The sequence below is a fragment of the Schistocerca americana genome, chromosome 4 (assembly GCF_021461395.2).
Source record: "Schistocerca americana isolate TAMUIC-IGC-003095 chromosome 4, iqSchAmer2.1, whole genome shotgun sequence".
In the NCBI taxonomy this organism is placed as follows: domain Eukaryota; kingdom Metazoa; phylum Arthropoda; class Insecta; order Orthoptera; family Acrididae; genus Schistocerca; species Schistocerca americana.
In genome coordinates, this window is record NC_060122.1 from 248,827,568 (window position 1) to 248,848,642 (window position 21,075).

Below are 21,075 nucleotides of genomic sequence, written 5' to 3' on the forward strand. Positions count from 1 at the left end.
TCTACAGAATAGAAGGATTTTACACTATGCTGTTAATGGGCGACAGGGAATGAAATGGAAGAAAATTGTGCTACAGTGGAAATTTGAGTGTTTTAATTCTGAAGTAATGTAATGAGTGGCAGACCGAAAGCCATGACATCAATCACGAAAAATGAAACGTCATTTCTTACACAGAGTATATACGAATCTCAAAATATTGTTCAGATGATGAAACCAATGGTGGCCATAAGAGAAACATGATAAGTTTTCTAAATAATTATGATTATTATTAGGGCAAGAATTCTTTTCTTTAGAAAGAATAAGTTCTTCTACACTCAAGAACGTCGGAAGTCCATGAACATGCATTTCTCTATGGAGAATCTGTGGATTTCTTTAAATTCAGTACCGCCATTAGACTGTTTTTTATTTGCAGTGTTACATTCACATGATCATGATTTCGGCTTTAAATTGCCATTTTCAAGTGTTTTAATGCTACACATCGCCTAAGACAGCATACTGTCGTATTTAAAATACACTATTAGACACATTGTCTAAGGGTCAGTATTTTAAATACGACAGTATGCTATCTTAGGCGATGTGTAGCATTAAAACACTTGATAATGGCAATTTAAAGCCGAAATCATGATTGTGTAAATGTAACACTGCAAATAAAAAACAGTCTAATGGTGGTACTGACTTTAAAGAAATATATAATGCCTGTGGCCGCACATTATGAAAAAATGAAAAAATCTGTAGATTGTTCGTGGAGTCCACTCCTCCAGTCTTTTAAAGACAGCTGCAACTGACGTCTTGCTATTACCGCATCTGAGTGGAATAAAGTAAATTCGCCCACCAATAAATAACACCTTACTGGTTCCATTAGATTGGACGTAATACAGTTAATGACGATTTATAAGAATGTGAGAATAAGAAGCCTTTGTCCTTCTCAAGACTCACTGTTATGACTTCCACATTTCGGTATCTGTAATGGTGTCATAACGGGAAGAACTCTGAATACCAGGTGGTCGACAGAGGGAGAGTCATTAATAGAGCTTCCCAAGATGTTATGCCTGCAAGTGGCACCGTATGACTTCCGAAGCTCGAGTAGGACTCCCGTGAGGTTTTGTTGCGTAGGAAAACAAGCTTTATAGCTGCCATCAGCAGAGTGAGATTATATCTACAGTGACCCACACTGGAAGCGACTGAGGAGATATCTGCATTCGTAAAACCAGATACGAGTATGTTACAACACTCTTATAGCAATGTAACAATTTGTCAAGCTTCAACGAGCATGAGAATTTGGTAACGTAGCTTCCGCTCTGCAAGTAGTCGTTATGAAATAAATAACGACGAACTAATTAAAGCGTATTTACCTGCTACCGATTCACCAAAAAGCTCTCTTTGAAAAAAAAGGAGAAGTTTACGAAATATCTATACCAACAGTTCTTGAATATATCCAGCATATGGCATCATCCTTCATTAGGACAGTTAGAAATTCATAAATCTACCAGCAAACTCACTTTAGTACTGACACAAGTGCCGCTACAAAGGCAAAATGGTTGTAGAGGAAGGAGCGAGACAGCGTTGTAGCCTATCACGGATGTTATTCACTATGTACATGAAGCAGGCAGTGAAACAAACCAAGGCGAACTTTGACGAAAGAAAGTTCAGATACAAGGAACAGAAATCTTGAGGCTTGCCAACGACTTTGGAATTCTGTCCGTGACGACAAAGAACTTCGATGAGCATTGAACGAAATGGATAGGTCCTGAAAAGAGTCACAAAGATCAATGTCAACAAAAGTATAATAAGAGCGTAATCTGAGGAAATTAGATTAGGGAAAAGAGACAGTAAAGGTAAATGAGTTTTACTGTTTGACCAGCTAAATAATGGATGATGATATGAAATGCAGACTGACAATAATGAGTGAAGCATTTCTCAAAAAGGAAAATCTGTTACATCTAATATATATTCATGTAGTGTGGAGTCCTTTATGAAGGTATTTGTCCATTATGCAACTTTGTACAGAAATGGAACATGGTCGATAAGAAGTTCAGTAGGAAGAGAATAAAAGCTTTTAAGATGTGAGGCTACAGAAAAAGACTATATCGGCAGATCGAATAACGGGCGAGGAGACACTGAGTCAAACTCGAGCAAACAGAAATTTATGTCACAACTTGACTAAAAGGAGGGATATGCTGAGGTTGATTGGTTGTTTTTGGGGAAGCAGACCAGACAGCGAGGTCATCGGTCTCATCGGATTAGGGAAGGATGGGGAAGGAAGTCGGCCGTGCCCTTTCAGAGGAACCATCCCGGCATTTACCTGGAGTGATTTAGGGAAATCACGGAAAACCTAAATTAGGATGGCCGGACGCGGGATTGAACCGTCGTCCTCCCGAATGCGAGTCCAGTGTCTAACCACTGCGCCACCTCGCTCGGTATACTGAGGAATGGCCAATTTGTTAGTAGAGGGAAGTTTGGAGGCTAAAAATGCAGAGCGAGAAGAAGGCTTGAACACAGTAAGAAGGAAATGGAAGATCTGTCAAATGACTATCAGTTTGGCTTTACGAAAGGTAAAGGTATAAGAGAGCACAGTACTGACGATGCGATTGATAATGGAAGGAAGACTAAAGAAAATTCAGTACGCATACATAGGTTCAAAATAGTTCAAATGGCTCTCAGCACCATGGGACTTAACATCTGAGGTCATCAGTCCCCTAGACTTGGAACTACTTAAACCTAACTAACCTAAGGGCAGCACTCACATTCATGCTCGCGGCAGAATTCGAACCTGCAACCGTAGCAGCAGCTCGGTTTCGGACTGAAGCGCTTAAAACCGCTCAGCCACAACGACCGGCCACGTTCATAGGATTTGTCGACATGGAAAAAGCGTTCGATAATGTAAAGATGCCCGAAATTCTGGGAAAAATAGGATTAAGTTACAGGGACAGACGGGTAATATTACAATATGTACAAGAGCCAAGAGGGAATAATAAGAGTGTACTATCAGTGACGAAGTGCTCGGATTAAAAACGGTAAAACATGGATATAATCTTTCGCCCCTACCGTTCAGTCTATGCATCGAAGAAGCAAAGTATCGGCAGTGGGATTAAAATTCAAGATGAAAAAATGTCAGTGATAAGATTCGCTGATGACTTTCCTCAGTGAACGTCAAGAATAATTACGAGATCTGTTGAATGGGATGAACAGTCTATTGAATACAGAATGTGAACTGAGTGTAAAATGAAGAAATAGAAAAGTAATGACAAGTAGCAGAAATGAAAAACGTGAGAAACATAACGGCAATTCGGAGATCACGAAGTAAAAAACTTTAAGCAATTCTGCTATGTAGCAGAACATAGAAAGCAGGCAGAAAATGAGAAAAGGGGGATTTCTAGCCAATGGAAGCCCACGAGTATCAAAAGTATGCCTTAATTTGAATAAGAAGTTCCTGAGAGTATACGTTTGGAGCACAGCATTATATGGTAACCGAACACGGACCTTGGGAAACCCAGACAGAAGAGAATCGAAGCCTTTGAGATATGGTGGTACAGAAAATGTTAAAAATTTGGTGGACTGATAAGGTAAGGAATGAAGAGGTTCTCCGCAGAACCTACGAGGAGAGGAACACACGGAAAATACTGACAAGAAGTAGAGACACTGTGATAGGACTTCTGTTAAGGCATCAGGAGATAACTTCAGTGTTACTAGAGGGAGCTGTAGAGGGGAAAACTGTAAGGGAGGCAGGACAGTGACTGGAATACAACCAGCAAATAACTGAACGTAAGTTGCACACTCACAGATGAAAAGTTTGACACAGGAGAGGAATTCAGGTATTCGTGGCAGGCCGCATCAAACTAAACAGAAGGCTCGTGATTTAAAAAAAATAAAAAATAAAAAAAAGTTCCATTAGTTGTGTACAGACGAAGTGACCTGCATAGCATAGACCAGTGTACAGAAGTACATCAAATAGGTTTCTGGGCTGGAATCCGTAACGACAACTCCTTTATAGGTAGCATGAAGTTGCTAGCAGAGCAATAACTAAGACTGATTGTCGTATCCGTAGCACGTAAACATTATGAGCCCAAGAGCAAAATATTTCGTCCGTCTCTAAGCATGACAAAAACATCGCATTCGCTACCAAATGCTACTTCAGGGGACAGCAGCAACTGGTTTATAATTTTTTTGTGGCAGCAGTGGAGGGCAACAAGAGCAAAATATTTCGTCCGTCTCTAAGCATGACAAAAACATCGCATTCGCTACCAAATGCTACTTCAGGGGACAGCAGCAACTGGTTTATAATTTTTTTGTGGCAGCAGTGGAGGGCAACAAGTGGCCACGGCCTTTTTTTGTAACTGGACGCTGGCTGGCATAACTGTCAAACTGTATCTCATGTTTCGCGGTGCGTTTTATGTATGAGCAGAAGACGATAGGCTAAACACCTAAAAAAGGCGCGGCGACCGGTTTTTGGAACACGCGCATGCGCTATTAGAGGTCAGCTTACACGCACGTTTTCGCCGTCGTCGGTGAACCCCCGAAGCCCACACTCGCCTGGAACCGGTCCTGTTTTGTTTTCACTAACACGTGACACTGAGACGCAGGTACACATGCGTGTCTGTAACCGTCGTGCTGCTCCCAGAAGTTCACACGTGATCAATATAGCATTCTCGCGCCTTACGTGTTTTGGTCCTGTCCGTCCCTGAATGCTTAAGGTATAAAAGCTCCGCTCTGCCGAAAAGTTCACCATACTCGTTGTGAACAGTGAGCTGTCATCTTACCTCGGCGACATGAAGAGCTTCCTGGTAAGTATGCAGTACAGGTACTACTAATAATCACTCTTTTATATTGTTTTGAACGTTTACCATTGTCTCGAGGACGACCAGATATTTCTGTACAACCGAAAATTGCGCGATAATGCTTATGTTACGTAGACACAAATTGGTGGAATAATGTAGTAGCATTTCAGAAAGACGGTAATACAATTTTACCAATATAGATGAAGGGATCGAGGCAGAACAGCTTACGATGAGTAGGTGCGCATTCAAACCGCCGTATCTATGTCCCATTCCGAATATAACAGGTTACCGAGAGTCCTATAATACGGATAAAATAACTTCCGTACACTGCACAATGTTTAATAAAACTTACGCTCATTAGTCGTTACACCGCTTCTCTCAACTACAGAAGATGGTTCTCATCTAGCTGACTCAAGTTTTCTTAGTGGAACTGATTTTCTGGTATAGGCTGATCATTATATAGCAGTTAGAGAATTTTTCCCCCTTCTGCATTAAGAAGCTACATGAAAAAAATTTCTTTTGCTTACAGCATGTTATATCTCTTACTTCAGTGCGGCGGAAAAGCGACATACGTTAGGGCCCTTGGTAAGAGTATCACATACGGGGTTTTTTCGCGGTGTGAGCGCACATAAAACATTAAAATATTTGTTTGGAATCACGGAAGTGAAACCCTACATGTACGGAGCTTTCGACGAGCGAACGGTTATATATGACTGTGAGGTACTGAATCAGCACACTCTAAAAGGAACCTAATTATTATCCGGTCTGGACTGGAAGATTGCCATTGTTAAGTGGTTTAAGTTACTTCGTGCACTACTTCTAAGTTACTCGTATTGGCAGCTGTTCTTAATTCCCATTCTGGAATATTTAATCCGTCTTCTTGTGAAGGAATTCCGGAAAACCGTGTTTAGAAACTCCGCTTTAGTGACGTCATCGGCAGCATTACCCCTACAATCACACATTTACGGTATTGACGCAGCATATATAGTGTGTTCATCATAAGGATAAACCTGATGTAAACATTACATCATGTATTCTTCCGCGTTTGCGTGAGTCTGATTGGATCTCGGTTTCGCGTGGAGCCGAAGCCACGCTGTGTCCGTTACAGTCAAGTACGATCATACAATACGTTTTATGTTGTGTTACACGTACAAAGGCTGAGCGATAATGCGGGACAACAGCTTTACCTGCGCATTTAACCTGTACGTCACTGGTCCAACTACAGTGCAATGATGGCAGTACTTGCAGTTCAGACGTGAAAAGAGACGAGCAGAGAAACAATATAGGTTCGAACGGCATTTAATTGTTAAACAGAATGAAATAATTTTCGGCAAAACTCCAGCACGACCGCACGCTTCTTAGGTGAGCAGACGGAAAGCATAAAATGCTCTCTTTTTCACCTAACGTAGTATTCTAATTACAAACAAGAGTGATGAAAATTCTTAACTTAAAAGTAGGGTAATATTTCTGAGTGATCTATGTGGAATGCAAAAGCATACTGCGTATTGTTGAATACTGAAGCCACTGAAGGTATCAATTACAGTCGGTCGTCTCCTAATCTCTGAGCTCCTTCCTAACACCAATCGGAGAAATATATTTCAGTTCTGGAACTGTCATCTGCCACGTTGACAACGAGTCGATCAACAACAGAATACACGAAGCCACTCAGGCGCTGCCTTTTCTCCTCTTCTTTTATGACGTGCCGTTCTATATCCCGCCTGTGATATGTGAAAAAGCTGCGTGAGTTAGTTCCAGTGCGTCTTGTTATTTCTCGCGACAAATCCCTTAAGTCGGCTCCAGATCATTTCTGTTGGATCCATATCGAAAAGGTACAGAGGCAAATGTAAAAATGTAGCATTTTCATGGTGTGTTCGATGCTGTGAAAATGATTGTTTTTCAAGTTTCTATAGAGTACCGATTCCGCTATACATCCGATGTGGATTTGTATCTCAACCACACGCAAAATTTCAACGCCAACATTTTTCTGTAAATTTATGAAAGACACTAAGTACAACTTATTTCTCGGCATTTACCGTGTTCCACACGCGTGTTTCACTACGGAGCAGCACGTAGCCTCAGACATTTTCATATTGCATATTAACAGCGCGACAATCAGGACACAACAGTACAGAGATTGTAACTGTATGCGTTTTTTTAAATAATAATTACACAGCTATAGCGCGATTAAGAAACCTTTGATGGCTGTTAAAACATCAAAAAATCTTAAAGTTTCGTTTAACGTAAATTAATAGTAACATATCTAATACATGAGTAGGACCTACTTCCGGGGGCGTAACAACACCAGTGTACGGATTCTACTGCATGTGACCAACCATCGCCTTTGTGTTTGTTTACATCAGGTTTATTCGTATGATGAGTAGAGTGTAGTAGACATTGTTGAATTTGAGGAATACTGAATCTCGTTACAAGCCTAAAAATAATTATAGAATGGATGTGTCTTGTAGGAGACAAGGTAAGAGGTAGTGTAGCAAGTTCACATGTTCTGTGTTTCCCAAGTGACTCGTTGCAGAAGTAGGCTCGTTTCGTGACGCTTCTCCCTCCTCCTGCTGTGCGAGCGTCCCTGGAACGTTATTTGCATTTTGCTTTAAACTCTCCCCTTCACGCCGTAACGTGCTGCCCACTGTCGGACAGGTTGTCATTGCGGCGCTGCTGGTGCTGGCTGCCGTGTGTTGCGTGTCGGTGCAGGCCGCTGCGGTGGCCGAACCGGAGGCTGCGCACCACGGAGGACACCGCGGTGGCGGCGGCCACCATGGGGGACATCATGGCGGCGGAAACTATGGCGGCGGCCACCATGGGCACCACGGCTGAGGGGCCTGACTTCACCATTGTAACTGCAATTCCTATGGCGTCAACTGGATTTCTTCCAGGAGACCTGCAGTGCCAAAGCTGCTTGCTCTGCCAGATGTCATAATGAGTAAAGGCATCTGTCTGTACATATTGTAAACAATAAACACTTGTTCTTAGTATATGTGCTGTTTTTACTGGATTAAGAAATAGCAGATCCCATCCAGACCAAATTCTAAACTCTAAACAAATAATTGGGTAAATGAAACATAACGTACTCGTAAAGTGTTAGCACTAATATTTGCTAGTTTTAAAAACGCAAATGATTTAATATACGTAGACTCCCTCCTCAAAACGTTGAAGGAATTTGTAATAGATAGGAAAACTCTCGGAACAACTACACCAACTTCCACAAACACAGTATATAAAGTTAAAGTTCTTGGAGCCACTTCTAGTGCCTTCCAAGCTGTATCAAGGGTCAGACTATAGACAGTTTGTCGCCATTGTTATTCAGTTGTGTGGAGGAAAAAGAATATAAAACAGAGGAATAAAACAAAACGTCAATAATTTCGTATGGCTGAATAGATCGAAAGAGGAAATAAGTTGTTACAGACGACCTCGTTATAATAGTTGTAACCATAGAGAATGAATGGAAAAAAAAACTAGAATTTCTGAAGCGAACAGTTGGAAAGGTGGATCTGCAAATGTCTTTTGAAAAGACAGATTATATTACGGATAAAATTAATGCACAAAGAATTTTAAAAACCAAATACGACAATTTCGAGGAAATAGACAACTTCAAATATCTGGATGAAAATGAAAACTGAAAAAGCATCAGTTAAAATGAGAACTCAAAAAATGAAAACACCCTACACTAAAGTGATAAATCCGCGGAAGAAATATTTTTTTACATATGTTGAACTGCGGTGTTACAAAACACGGATACAAAATGGCATTACAAGATTTAGAAATGAAAGAAAGTAGAAAGTTGCGAAAAATGTTAGGTCAAATCGTGCAGGAAGATGGTAGTTGTGTTTTGAGACCAAATAAAGAAATACACACATTCTGCCCTACAATGAGTTCAAGGAAGTGCGTGTCATAACCTTTGGGCCTCTAGAGAGGGTTAAGGAAGACAGATTAACAAAGAAGATCCACACATGCTTCCAAATGAGGAAAACAGACAAGGAGAATGGGTGGCGAGTGAAGACAAAAGATGTTGTGCTCCATACCTAATTCTCAAAAATATCTTTCTCAAATTAAGGCCTATGTTGGATGCCAGTAGACTACTCTCGACCAGAAATACCGTCCTTGCCCTGTGCTAGTCTACTTTTTATGTCCTACTTGCTTCATATTGCTTATTTTGCTTCCAAGATAGCAGAAGTCCTTAAATTCATCTGCTTCACGAGAAATAATTTTGATGTTAAGTTTCTTGCTACTCCCATTTTTGGTAGTTCTCATTACTTCTCTCTTTCTCGGTTTACTCTCAATCCGTATTCCGTACTCATTAGACTATTCACTCCCTTCAACAGATCCTGTAATTGCTCTTTACTGTCACTGATTATAGCAATGTCAGCAGCGAATTTGATAATTGATATACTTTACCCTGCATTTTAATTCCACTCTTATTTTATTCTCGTCATTGATTCTTCGATGTAGAGAGTGAGCAGCAGCGGCGATAGACTCCATCCATTTCTTACACCCTTTTCAGTACGAGGACTTCGTTCTTAGTCTTCCAGTATTATTCTTCCCTCTGATTCTTGTATATATTCTATATCACCAGTCTTTATCTTACTCCTCTTTTCCACAGAATTTCTAACGTGTTCCACCATATTACATTGCTGAACGTTTCTTACAGATCGACAAATCCTATGAACGTGCATTGATTTTTCATCAGTCTTGCTTCAATTATCAAGTGCAACGTCAGAAATGCGTCTCTGGTGCCTTTACATTTCCGAAAGTCAAACTGATCGTCGTCTAAGAGGTCGTCAATTTTCTTTTCCTTTCTTCTGTATATTACTCTTCTCAGCAGTTTGGCAGCATGAAATGTTAAGCTGGCTGTTTTATATTTCTCGCACTTACCTGCCCTTACTATCTTCTCAATTGTGTGGATGCTTTTTTACGGAAGTCTGATAGTAGTTCGCCAGTCTGATAAATTCTACACACCAACCTGAACTTCGTTGCCACTTACCCCAAGAATTTTGGAAAGTCCTGTGAAATGTTATCTCCTCTGTTCCGCCTGATGTGGCACAGGAGTGGTAAGATACTGGCCCACAAATAGCAACAAAATAGTCTAAACAATTTCCTGCAACAGTACATATATAGCTGAAAGTGGGTTATTTCAGAGTCATGGAGCCACTTATACATAAAAAACCGTATAGGTGTAGAGAGTTTTATGTCGGGACAGATTGAGCGGGCAAAAAACACGAAAAGTAACTTCGCCTACGGTACCCTTAGAAATCAGCAGCAGCAGAATGTGCTCTCAAAAACAAACAACAAACTGGATTCGACGAGACATGTCTTATTAAACGGACTTACGTTTTCTGAGATAGTGTTGTAAATGGTGAAGTGAACGTAAGAATATAAATAAAGATGGTGGTTTGGAACTAAGCACAGCTTTGCACCCAGCCATCGGAAGACTGAAAAGGGCGTGGTGCTCTTTCAACGATATCATTATCTTGTAGAATAGAGACGGCTGTAGCAGGCAGAGCAGGTAAAGTGGCAACTTCGTATTACTCTCTTGGAAATTCTTGCAGTAACTGGGGAACATTTAAAACTATTCATGCTTCTTTGGTTTCGTCAGCGAGTTTCGTGGTGATAGATCCCTGCGCTCCTCTGCAGTGAAATATTTTGTGGTTTTTCTATGTTTGGTGGAAGGCGAGTGACAGATCCATTTGCAGGTATTAAAAATATATGTTCTGACAATTAATTGCTACAAAGATGACAATACTTCTTATTTTAGACTTATAAAACACACGTTTATGAATTGTTTAGGTTATGCAATTTCATATTCAGTCAACATTTAGTGTCATGGCGTCCATTCGGGCAGTGAGACCAGTCACCTGACGGGACAAAGTGGAAAAATTGCCACTTTGTCCGAACATATATCTTTTCATATAAGTACCTTGTTTCAAAACATCGCACTTGATAATAGGACAAGCGTATTTCGTAAAATAAGTATACTACGCTTTGGTGTATTTACAGCTTGCTAAAAAGTTATGTTTTCTTACGGTATGTTTATGTTAAGACCCCATGAAATTATTTAAGAAAATTATTAAAACAAGAATTAGATTCCCAAGCTATTTAATCAGCATTGGATGCTGTTAGAAAAGAAAAGTTGACATTCGCTACACCAACTAAACCACTGAGTTTCTCAAGAAACACATTAAAAAGAAGAATTCTTAAAAGAAATAGTGGTGCTACTGAAGACGAGGAGATTCTTCGGCTCTTCAGATGTGTATTCAACTAAGAGCAAGAGGAAGAACTCCTTAACCATATTTTTAACATGGAACGATCATATTGTGACATATCAGTATCGGATTAATACCATTAGGCATCGCGGCTTTCTGAGTGGAACGATAGACCACATCCACTCAACAAAAAGAGAAATATATGGCAGACATGGATTGGGTGGCACAGTTTAGGAAGAGACAGCCAAACATAAGCCGTTTCTGTTTTTTTTAGTCATCAATCTTCTCACTGATCTGATGCGGCCCGTCATGAATTGCTCTCCTGTGCCAATCTCTTCATCTCAGAGTAGCAATTATTTTCTGGACGTATACCAGTCTCTGTCTTCTAGTTTTTACACTCTGCAGATCCCTCTAGTACCATGTAAGTAATTCTCTGATTTCTTATCAGGTGTCCGTCCATCCAGTCCCTTTTTTTTTTTTTGTCAGTGTTTTTAATACATTCCTTTCCTCACCGGTTCAGCGGAGAAACTTTTTATTCCTTACCTTATCAGTCCACATAAGCCTTTGAAAAACAGATTCTGTTTCATCTGAGGCTTAATTTTCCTTTTCCCTGTCACTGGCCACTTTGCACTATCTACTGAGCAAAGTGGCCATTTCGCAGACTTCAACTTATGCACATTTTTCTATTAAAAAAGAAGACTTCAATAATAATACAATTATTTTATAGAAACATCCCCCAGGCTGTGGCTAAGCCATGTCTCCGCAATATCCTTTCTTTCAGGAGTGCTAGTTCTGCAAGGTCCGCAGGAGAGCTTCTGTAAAGTTTGGAAGGTAGGAGACGAGGTACTGGCAGAAGTAAAGCTGTGAGTAGCGGGCGTGAGTCGTGCTTCGGTAGCTCAGTTGGTAGAGCACTTGCCCGCGAAAGGCAAAGTTCCCGAGTTCGAGTCTCGGTCGGACACACAGTTTTAATCTGCCAGGAAGTTTCAATTATTTTATAGTTACACAATGTACACAGTTTATACAGATGTATTTTCTGTACTTATCTACAGCATGATTTTCTTAGAGTGGCCACCTTACTCAGTTTTCCCCTACGGCGCTGGGCTGAGTACCACTAACGTGATAGGCGGTATAACGGCTGTTTAGAGATAGCAGCGGCACTCACATAACAGTCACCACTTGACAAAAACCAAGGAGCACTCGGCTGGAAGCTGTCGGTTTTTTTAACACTTGACGCTACTAGGAGCTTGAGAAAATTCCATCAGTATACTCACCAGTGTGTCTCCTGCACCTTTTTTTATTATCAATAGGCCACTTTTCATTAGCTTTTCACCTCAAGTCTTGCAGTCCAGTAAAAACATACTTGATCAATACGCCATTCACATGAAGTTTTTGTGTGTCCATCCTTTTGACTGGAGGTCTTGGGGACCACGGCCGTTCAGTACTGTTAGAAAACGAAATGCCTATAGGCGTCCTTAAGATCTTATTTTTTGTGTAGCTACCAGTTTCATCACTACAGCACACATCACCATAACGTACTCATGCTGATATCTGCACTAGTTGATGGTTGGAGTGCTGACACCACAGTTACAGATAGTCTGTGTAAACCAGTTATGTAGGCCACTTTTGCAGTGTATATATGGATCAGCATCAACTATGGCCTGAGGATAGCCCACTGAAGCTACGAAACTGGCAGCTTACACAATAAATAAGATCATGAAGGTGGCTGTAGGCCTTTCATTTTCTTACAATTGATCTGAGGGCCTACATGTCCAGACCATCTCCATTTTATTTTCGTCAATGTAAAAGTTGTTTGTTCACTGGGCACTTTCATTTCCTTCCATTACATTTTGGTTCCAGTAGATCGCGGTGTTTATCTTTGCAAATATCTTACACGAGTCTGCTATAATAAGTTTCGATTAATCGGAATGACTCCTGTGGGTAAAACAACTTTATATCTTTCATAACCAATCGAGTAGAACGAAGGTCATGAAACTAAGGCTTCATGTCGTTACAACTTAGCAGTTGACACAGTTTAGTCAGTACTTGTGTTATAGCAGCCATCCTCACAACGCACTCATGCTCATCTCTGTAGAAGGTGCAGAGGGTGGAACCTCTTACGCCGTCATTGGTTGGAGCTCCGTGTACTTCATTTCACAGCTTGCACACCTAATACCCACCTACAAATACACTATGTGACCTAAAGTATCCGAACACCCGCTGAAAATGACTAAAAAGTTCATGGAGCCCTCTATCGGTAATACTGGAATTCAGTATTGTGATGGCCCATCTTTAGCCATGATGACAACTTCCACTCTCGCGGGCATACGTTCAGTCAGGTGCTGGAAGGTGTCTTGGAAAATGATAGCCCATTCTTCAAGGAGTGTTGCACTGAGGAGAGATATCGATATCGGTCGGTGAGGCCTGGCACGAAGTTGCCGTTCCAAAACATCTCAAAGGTGTTCTACAGGATTGAGGTCAGGACTCCGCGCAGGCCAGTCCATTACAGGGATGTTATTGTCGTGTAACCACTCCGCTACAGACTGTGCGTTATGAACGGGTGCTCGATCGTGTTGAAAGATGCAATCTCCATTCCCCAACAGTGGGAAGCCAGAAAATGCTTAAAACATCTGTGTAGGCCCGTGCTGTGGTAATGCCACGCAACACAACTAAGGGTTCAAGCCCCCTCCGTGGAAAACACGATCACCACCTCCGAATTTTACTGTTCGCACTACACACACTGGCAGATGGCGTTCACCGGTCATTCGCCATACCCACACCCTGCCATCGGATCGCCACATTGTGTACCGTGATTCATCACTCCACACAACGTTTTTCCACTGTTCAATCGTCCACCAATGTTTATACGCTCCTTACAGCAAGCGAGGTGTCGTTTTGCATTTACCAGGATGATGTGTGGCTTATGAGCAGCCGCTCGACCTTGAAATCCAAGTTTTCTCACCCCCCGCATAACTGTCATAGTACTTGTAGTGGATCCTGATGCAGTTTGTAATTCCTGGGTAATGGTCTGGATAGCTGTGTGCCTATTACACTTTGCGACCCTCTTCAATTGTCGCCGGTCTCTGTCAGTCAACAGACGAGGTCGGCTTGTACGCTTTTCTGCTGTACATCTCTCTTCACGTTTTCACATAACTACCACATCGGAAACAGTGGACCTAAGGATGTTTAGGAGTGTGGAAATCTCGCGTACAGCCAGTCACCTGACCACGTGAGTTCCACGGAGCGCCCCATTCTGCTCTCTCACGATGTCTAACGACTACTGAGGTCGCTGATATAGAGTACCTGGAAGTAGGTAGCAGCACAATGCACCTAATATGAATAACGTATGTTTTTGGGGGTGTTCGATACTTTTCATGATACAGTGTATAATCTTATTCTTCGTACAATACTGTATATCAGTGTTAAGAAGAAATTAACCATCTGTTATCCGGCATGGTAATGCAGTGTTAACAGGCAGTAGGGAGCTACGAGGAGTCCCACTACATCATCAGAAATAATAGTAAAATATTCTCAGTTATAAACTAGATAAACAGTTTTTTTATATTGTAACAACAGCCTAACACAAGAAAGTGATCTTTTATTAATTTTCCGGGATAATATGCACGCCTCGGAATACGAACAATTACTCTGATAGCAGTATACCCGCCATCCCGCGATGCTACGTGTCGTCCTGAACGTTCTAAACTCGGAACGCTGTTGCTTTGTTCGCTGCCTACGAAATCCTTCGATGTTCACAGATGTCAATAAAAGCGCAAATGTTTACTAACCTGCAGCACATGAGATGCTTCTTCCCATACTGCTCACAGTAAGAGTTCCACGACCTATGTTTTCTCTTATCTGTTACATGAAGATGTTGTAGTTACGAGGCACGTTCAATAAGTAATGCAACACATTTTTCTCTAAAAACAGACTGGCTTTACTCATAATTTCGGCATACCATATTATTCCCCACTCTTTTTTTCTACAAAACTCTATTTTTCAGCATAACCTCCGTTTAATGCGGCGGCCTTTCTCTAACTTACTGTTATGGCCTGTATACCCTCATAGTACTACTCTACTGATCGACGACGGCACTAGCGCCTTGTTACTGCAACAACCTCTCCGTCATCCATACAGTGCTTTCAGCGAGGTCTGTTCTTTAATGGGGAAGCGCAATACACTTCAGAGTTTATCATTGGACCATGAGGCAGGACATAGAACAGAACAACCCCTTCAGAGTCCCAGAACGCCGTCACCATGACTTTACCGGCTGAGGGTATGACTTTGAACTTTTTCTTCAGAGGAGAGGTGGTGTGCCGCCACTCCATGGACTGCAGTCTTGTTGCCGATTCGAAGTGATGAACCTATGTTTCATACCTGTGACGATTTTCGACAAAAAAAGTCACAATCAGTCTCGTAATGCTCAAGCAAATCTGCGCAGATTGTCCTTCGTTGTTGTGTATGGTGTTCCGTTAGGCGGTGAGCAACCCAGTGGACACACACCTTCCAGCCCCCCAACTGGTGGACGAATGTGTCAATACCAACAAAGATGTCCAGTTTTGCAGCAAGATTTTTCATTCTGATTCGTCGATTACCTCAGATCAGAGTGTCCGCACGCTCCAATATTGGAGGAGTCAGGGCTGTGTGTGGCTGGCTGGCACACAGCAGATGGACAGGTTTGCCCGACCCTTCTACGCAGGCGGCAGACTCCTCGCCCAACGACTCAACACGCTTTTGTTCACTGCCACGTCTCCTTGGAATTCTCTTCTGCAAGCGCCTATGAATATTTGCGACGCTCTGATTTTCCGCCAAAAGAAACTCAATGACAAATTTCTGCTTGGAACGAACCTCAGATATAGACGCCAAATTGAAAGCTACGCCACCTATCGGAACTTCAGTGAACTATTGTAGCAGAAGCGGAAATATTCCAAGGTGTGCCACAACAAATATCGCATTTTTTTAACCAAAATGAGCGAAAAAGAAATGGTTCTCATTACTTATTGAACGACCTTCGTACACGTTTTCGAATAGTTCTTGTCGTCACACGAAAGAAAGATTGTTAAGTAGTCTCAAGTCATCTACCACATTAGAGATGAAATACAAGTTCATCAGTGTGTAACGGCCAATGTCATATGTACACTCAGTTCTTAGCAATGGAATTAATTTCTGGGGAATAAACGTAGAAAATATGAAATAGTTCAATTGGCTCTGAGTACTATGGGATTTAACATCTGAGGTCATCAGTCCCCGAGAACGTAGAACTACTTAAACCTAACTAACGTAAGGACATCACACACATCCATGCCAAAGGCAAGATTCTAACCTGCGACCGTATCAGTCGCGCGGTTCTGGACTGAAGCGCCTAGAAAATATAAATGCAGTTTTCAGAAAGTAGAAAAAAGCATTATGATTAATAACCAGAAATAGAATTAAGGCTCATTGGATAGATTATTTCGTAACGCTGAGGATTTTAGGCACATCATATGAGAGCATTTAGTAACCTGTTATGCAAATCGTAAAATAACCTTAATTATTGAATATACAGTTCTGATTGTGACAGTGAAACTAGATACAGATTAAACTTACATTTAGCAAGAAAGAATACACATAATGCTCAAAATATCATTATCTATGAAACTTCCTCCCAGATTAAAACTGTGGAGAGGAGGTACGGGCCGAATTGAAGCTTTGAAGACGGGTCGTGAATCGTGCTTGGCTCTCTCAGATGGTAGAGCACTTGCCCGTGAAAAGCCAATGTCCCGAGTTCGAGTCTCGGTCCGGCGCTCAATTTTAATCTGCCAGGGAGTTTCATATCAGTGCAATCTCCGCTACAGAACGAAAAATCTCGTTCTGGATCATTATCTAACTAGAAATAAAATTCTACAATCAGTTGTCCAAAGAGAATAAAGAGATTACTAAGATTTACTTATTTAGAGAGGCAGTTCTCGTTTGGTGTTCTATGCTAAGTTCTTTTCATATCACATGTATTCCTCGATGCTGGTAGTAGTGCCAATGACAGCATTCTTATTAAAAATATTTTTACATCGACAAAAATCAAAAGATGTGCTACCTCCACATAATGCTGACACTATAAACATCGTAAATATTCCAAAGAAGTGAATGAGCTTTTCAGCTTACAGTGTACTTAATAAAGAAAATAGTAATAACTATAACAGCTATTGATTTATGACGTTCAACAAAATGTTGTTCGAAATAAGTATTGTTGGTGTCGACGCCCTAGCTCCTATTCTAGTTACAGAAATGAGAGTGAAGGTCAGTGGCTTGTACTTTTGGTATTTCGGCTCTGGATCAACTCGGCGGCTACATATTTGAGATGCACGCCACGTTGCATTTCTGAGCCTGCTCAAGAAACACAGTGGATGCGTTAATGTATCACTCCTGTAGCTGGTATAATTAGCATCATCAAAGAATATATTTGACAACTCTGTGTCTGTTACGCCTGGAGTGGTACAGATTATCCAGCTAAATTCACTTGATGTTTCTTGTCATTTCGATTAAATAATCTGAGTGATTTTTATGTAATATCTGACGTTTGCTAATTAAATTTTTGGTTTAGATTCCAGAAAGATTGTTCCATGCAGAAAATACAATTAATGTCGTCTTTTACGACAAAATTGTCTATCATAGCCATTACTATGGTAATGACACAGAAGAGATCACAGTAGTGGTTCGCTAGCTTAGTGGTAATATGACTGATGTCTGAAATGATGACTGTGTTTGCTGTGTGGTAGACTAATACATTGTGTCAGCATTTTTCTTCTGCTTTGAACCGCCAAATTGAAAATTGGCAAGGAAATCTTAATAAAACCTCTATATCATAAGTCTTCTCGTTACGTCTATATCTTAAGTATTCTCGTTACCTTGAGTCCGTACATTGTAAATATAAAGGTGAAACACTTATGACATTCCTGAATTATGCATGTTTTAATATCGCATTTTTTGCTTCACCCAATAAAAATTAAAAATTTTTGTTAACACATATTTTGAATAATTGCTGAGTAGCAAGGACAGATAAATAGGTAGGCAGTGTAATTTCATCGGTAGCAGACTGGTACCTCATTTTGGAGGCGATAAAAAACATTTTCATACAGAATCAAATATTGTGTTACGTGAATGTTGCTCTGTAAATTAACTGAACCCGCAATGAAATAGTTAACAGTGTACAAAATCATTTGATACCAAACCCAAAAAGTTTTTGACATATACAAAACCAGTCAAAAATTTTGCATATTGTTGTGAAAGTAGATAAATGCCTTGGAGGCAGGTCCTGGGAACCTCATTCTGTGTCCTGATACTTTTTTTTCATAAGCCTTTACTTAACTGATTAATTGGGTGCCACATAAATGTAAGAGAACAACAAATAGACATTGACAATAGTGATATCACAGTTGCAAGTCATTAAGAAGTAAAAAAAAAATTCAACAGTTTTAGGGAACATGACAGTGAAACTAACAATACATTTAGCAATTTCATTGTGTCTTTTGTTTTCTTACGTTTATTTGTACAAAAATGTCAAACAATATCCCAATATAAATCATTTTTAGTTATTCCCAGCTAAACAGTTAAGCCTGAATGGTATATAATCAGCCCTTACAAAGACATTCTTAAAATTTTTATACTTGTGTCTGCCACGCCCTATGTATCTTAGTATCCAGTTGCTATCGCCGTGTTTCGAACGTTCAGTCAGGTCTATAACTTGTATTCAGCAGGCTTTCTGAAGTGCCCTCAACCGACCAGCCAAATACTGTAAGCAATACACAAACATGGAGCATAGGACGTTACACAGTGAGTGCTGGATATCTCACATTTTCTGAATCAGTGACTCACCCCATCTGACACGACGCCCTGACCCAGTTTCTTTTTTCTGCTGTTGTTAAATAATCCGAATTTTCTGCCTTTTTGTCTACAGTGACACAACTGTTTCACTATCGAGTATGCTTTGCATTGAAGGTGAAATATAAATGTATGTAACATTAATATGTTGAAAAATTAATTAAAAACTAGAAATGAATAAATGAACAATTATATTGATACAAATCCTCCTATCTGTGCTATAATAATCTCTCAATCTTCCCACAGCTTGGTGTTAACAGATGAAATTCTCCACAACAGTAATTGGAAAATAATCGTTATCTTTTTATACTTTAGACATGGTGTAAGTGTTAACACAGATTGTATTCAGATTTACCAACGCGATATATTGAACAGACAATTTTTTACATAGTTTAATCCAAATTTAATGTTCTGCTATAATTATTGAATGGGTTAACAGTAGAAAACTAATTGCCTTAAGCCAATCGATTTTGAATAAACATGCAAAAATGTTTTCCATCAACAAATTTATGGATGCCTATGAAAACTGCAGGTCAAGAATTTATCAACTGATCCATGATCTGAAACAGAAACTAACTGAACAATGGTTCCAGATAAATGTATTATTTTTAACTATTATGCTATGATTTTTTTTCAGTACATCACAGGCATTGTGCTGGCATACATTGAAAACAGAATAATACGTCTATGAGTCTAAAACGACATGTAAACGACGTAAAAATTTAAGCACTCCCGGTAAATTGAATTAAAACATTGTTAATACTAAACTTTTGGTTAAAATAGCAAAAACACTCAAATATTCATCCTAATTCTCAGTTCATTGCTACTTTCATGTTAAAGTCTAACAAAGAGCAATAGCACTTTTTATCGTCTTAAGAGTGAATGTCTATTCTGCAGAATTAACCAAGGAGCCAGTAAACTTCTTCTCAGTAGTTGTAGTGCGGGTGGTGCCGAAGAAGTTGGTGGTGCCAATAGTGGTTATGATGTCCATATTTGTAGTCATAGTTCCCACCACCACGACGAATGGTGTGGCTCATACCAATAGTTATGTCCCCGTCCAAGGTCACGTTCACATCCATAATCTTCATCCCATCCATGGTCATCACGCCAACTCCAATATTGACCATAATGAGGATCAGCTACTGGGTATGCCTTCAGCATCACGAAACACAGTGCCAGCGTCAGTAGCACAGCCGAGACCACCTGTTGGACAACGATAACTCACTGTCATCTTCGAATGATTGTGTTTAGGGTGCCAGCAGAATCCGGTTCACAGACACATGCAGCTGTGGCAAGGTGAGCACAAACAAAAGAAAAACCTATTCCCAGGGAGGTATTGTAATTATTGCTAAATCTTGCGTCGGTGTATGTAGCTACGTAACCCAAATACCGTAAGTGGTACGAAATCTATACAAATTAAAACCTAAAATTTCGTTTGTTCAAAATCGTTTATTTCCGGAAGTTGTCGATCGATTAGTTTTAATTTTCACACAACGTTGGATTTTAATACAGGCGTGTTTTAGGTACCGATTTTTTATATATAAAGTTTTTCTATTCATGTAACAATGTTTCCCTGTTCAATTTCTAAAAAATTACTATATTAACGAAATAAATACATAAAACGCATTTGTATTCCCATGAAATGTTGTATCAAAATTTCAAAGTATTCGGTCCAAAATTTGCGGAGATCTGCGTTTGGGAATAGCTACATTTACTATATAAAAATGAAAGAAAATGTTCATTTTTCCAAAATATCAAATATTCAAAAGTTCTTCATTGGCTGCTTTGAAATGTTGACACAATGGTGCATTCGAATACTCAAGTGTTTTTGTATTCCTATTCGCCGAACGCCATCTGGTACACATGTAATATTTATGTAATAAAAGGGGAAGCGATATAAAAATGTAAATATTGGTTTGTTCAGATTCGTTAACCTTCGAAAGTTCTTGACTAATAGCTGTGAAATTTTGACATAATGTTTACTTGTAATACAGTCATATATTTAAGTACAAATGCTTTAATACATGAATATCTCAGTACATGTAATGTATAAATATATGTGTGTAACAGATAAATACTTTGTTACCAAAAATCTCAAAATATACCTTTCCAATTTACTTCAAATTTTTACATGTTACTGTAATAAACGTTTAGACACATATGGATCATATACTTTTTAATAATAAATGTATATAAAATATATGCAACAGTGAAACGTTAGCGAACAGTTAAGTTGT

The 21,075-nt window shown here is 39.9% G+C and overlaps 1 long non-coding RNA gene across 1 annotated transcript; it reads left to right on the forward strand.

The window, feature by feature from the left end:
- The first annotated feature begins 4,623 nt into the window (after positions 1–4,623).
- Positions 4,624–7,762, forward strand: LOC124614020. Its single transcript, XR_006979680.1, has 2 exons — positions 4,624–4,781; positions 7,428–7,762. It is a non-coding gene; the product is annotated as an uncharacterized LOC124614020 (long non-coding RNA).
- The last annotated feature ends 13,313 nt before the right edge of the window (positions 7,763–21,075 follow it).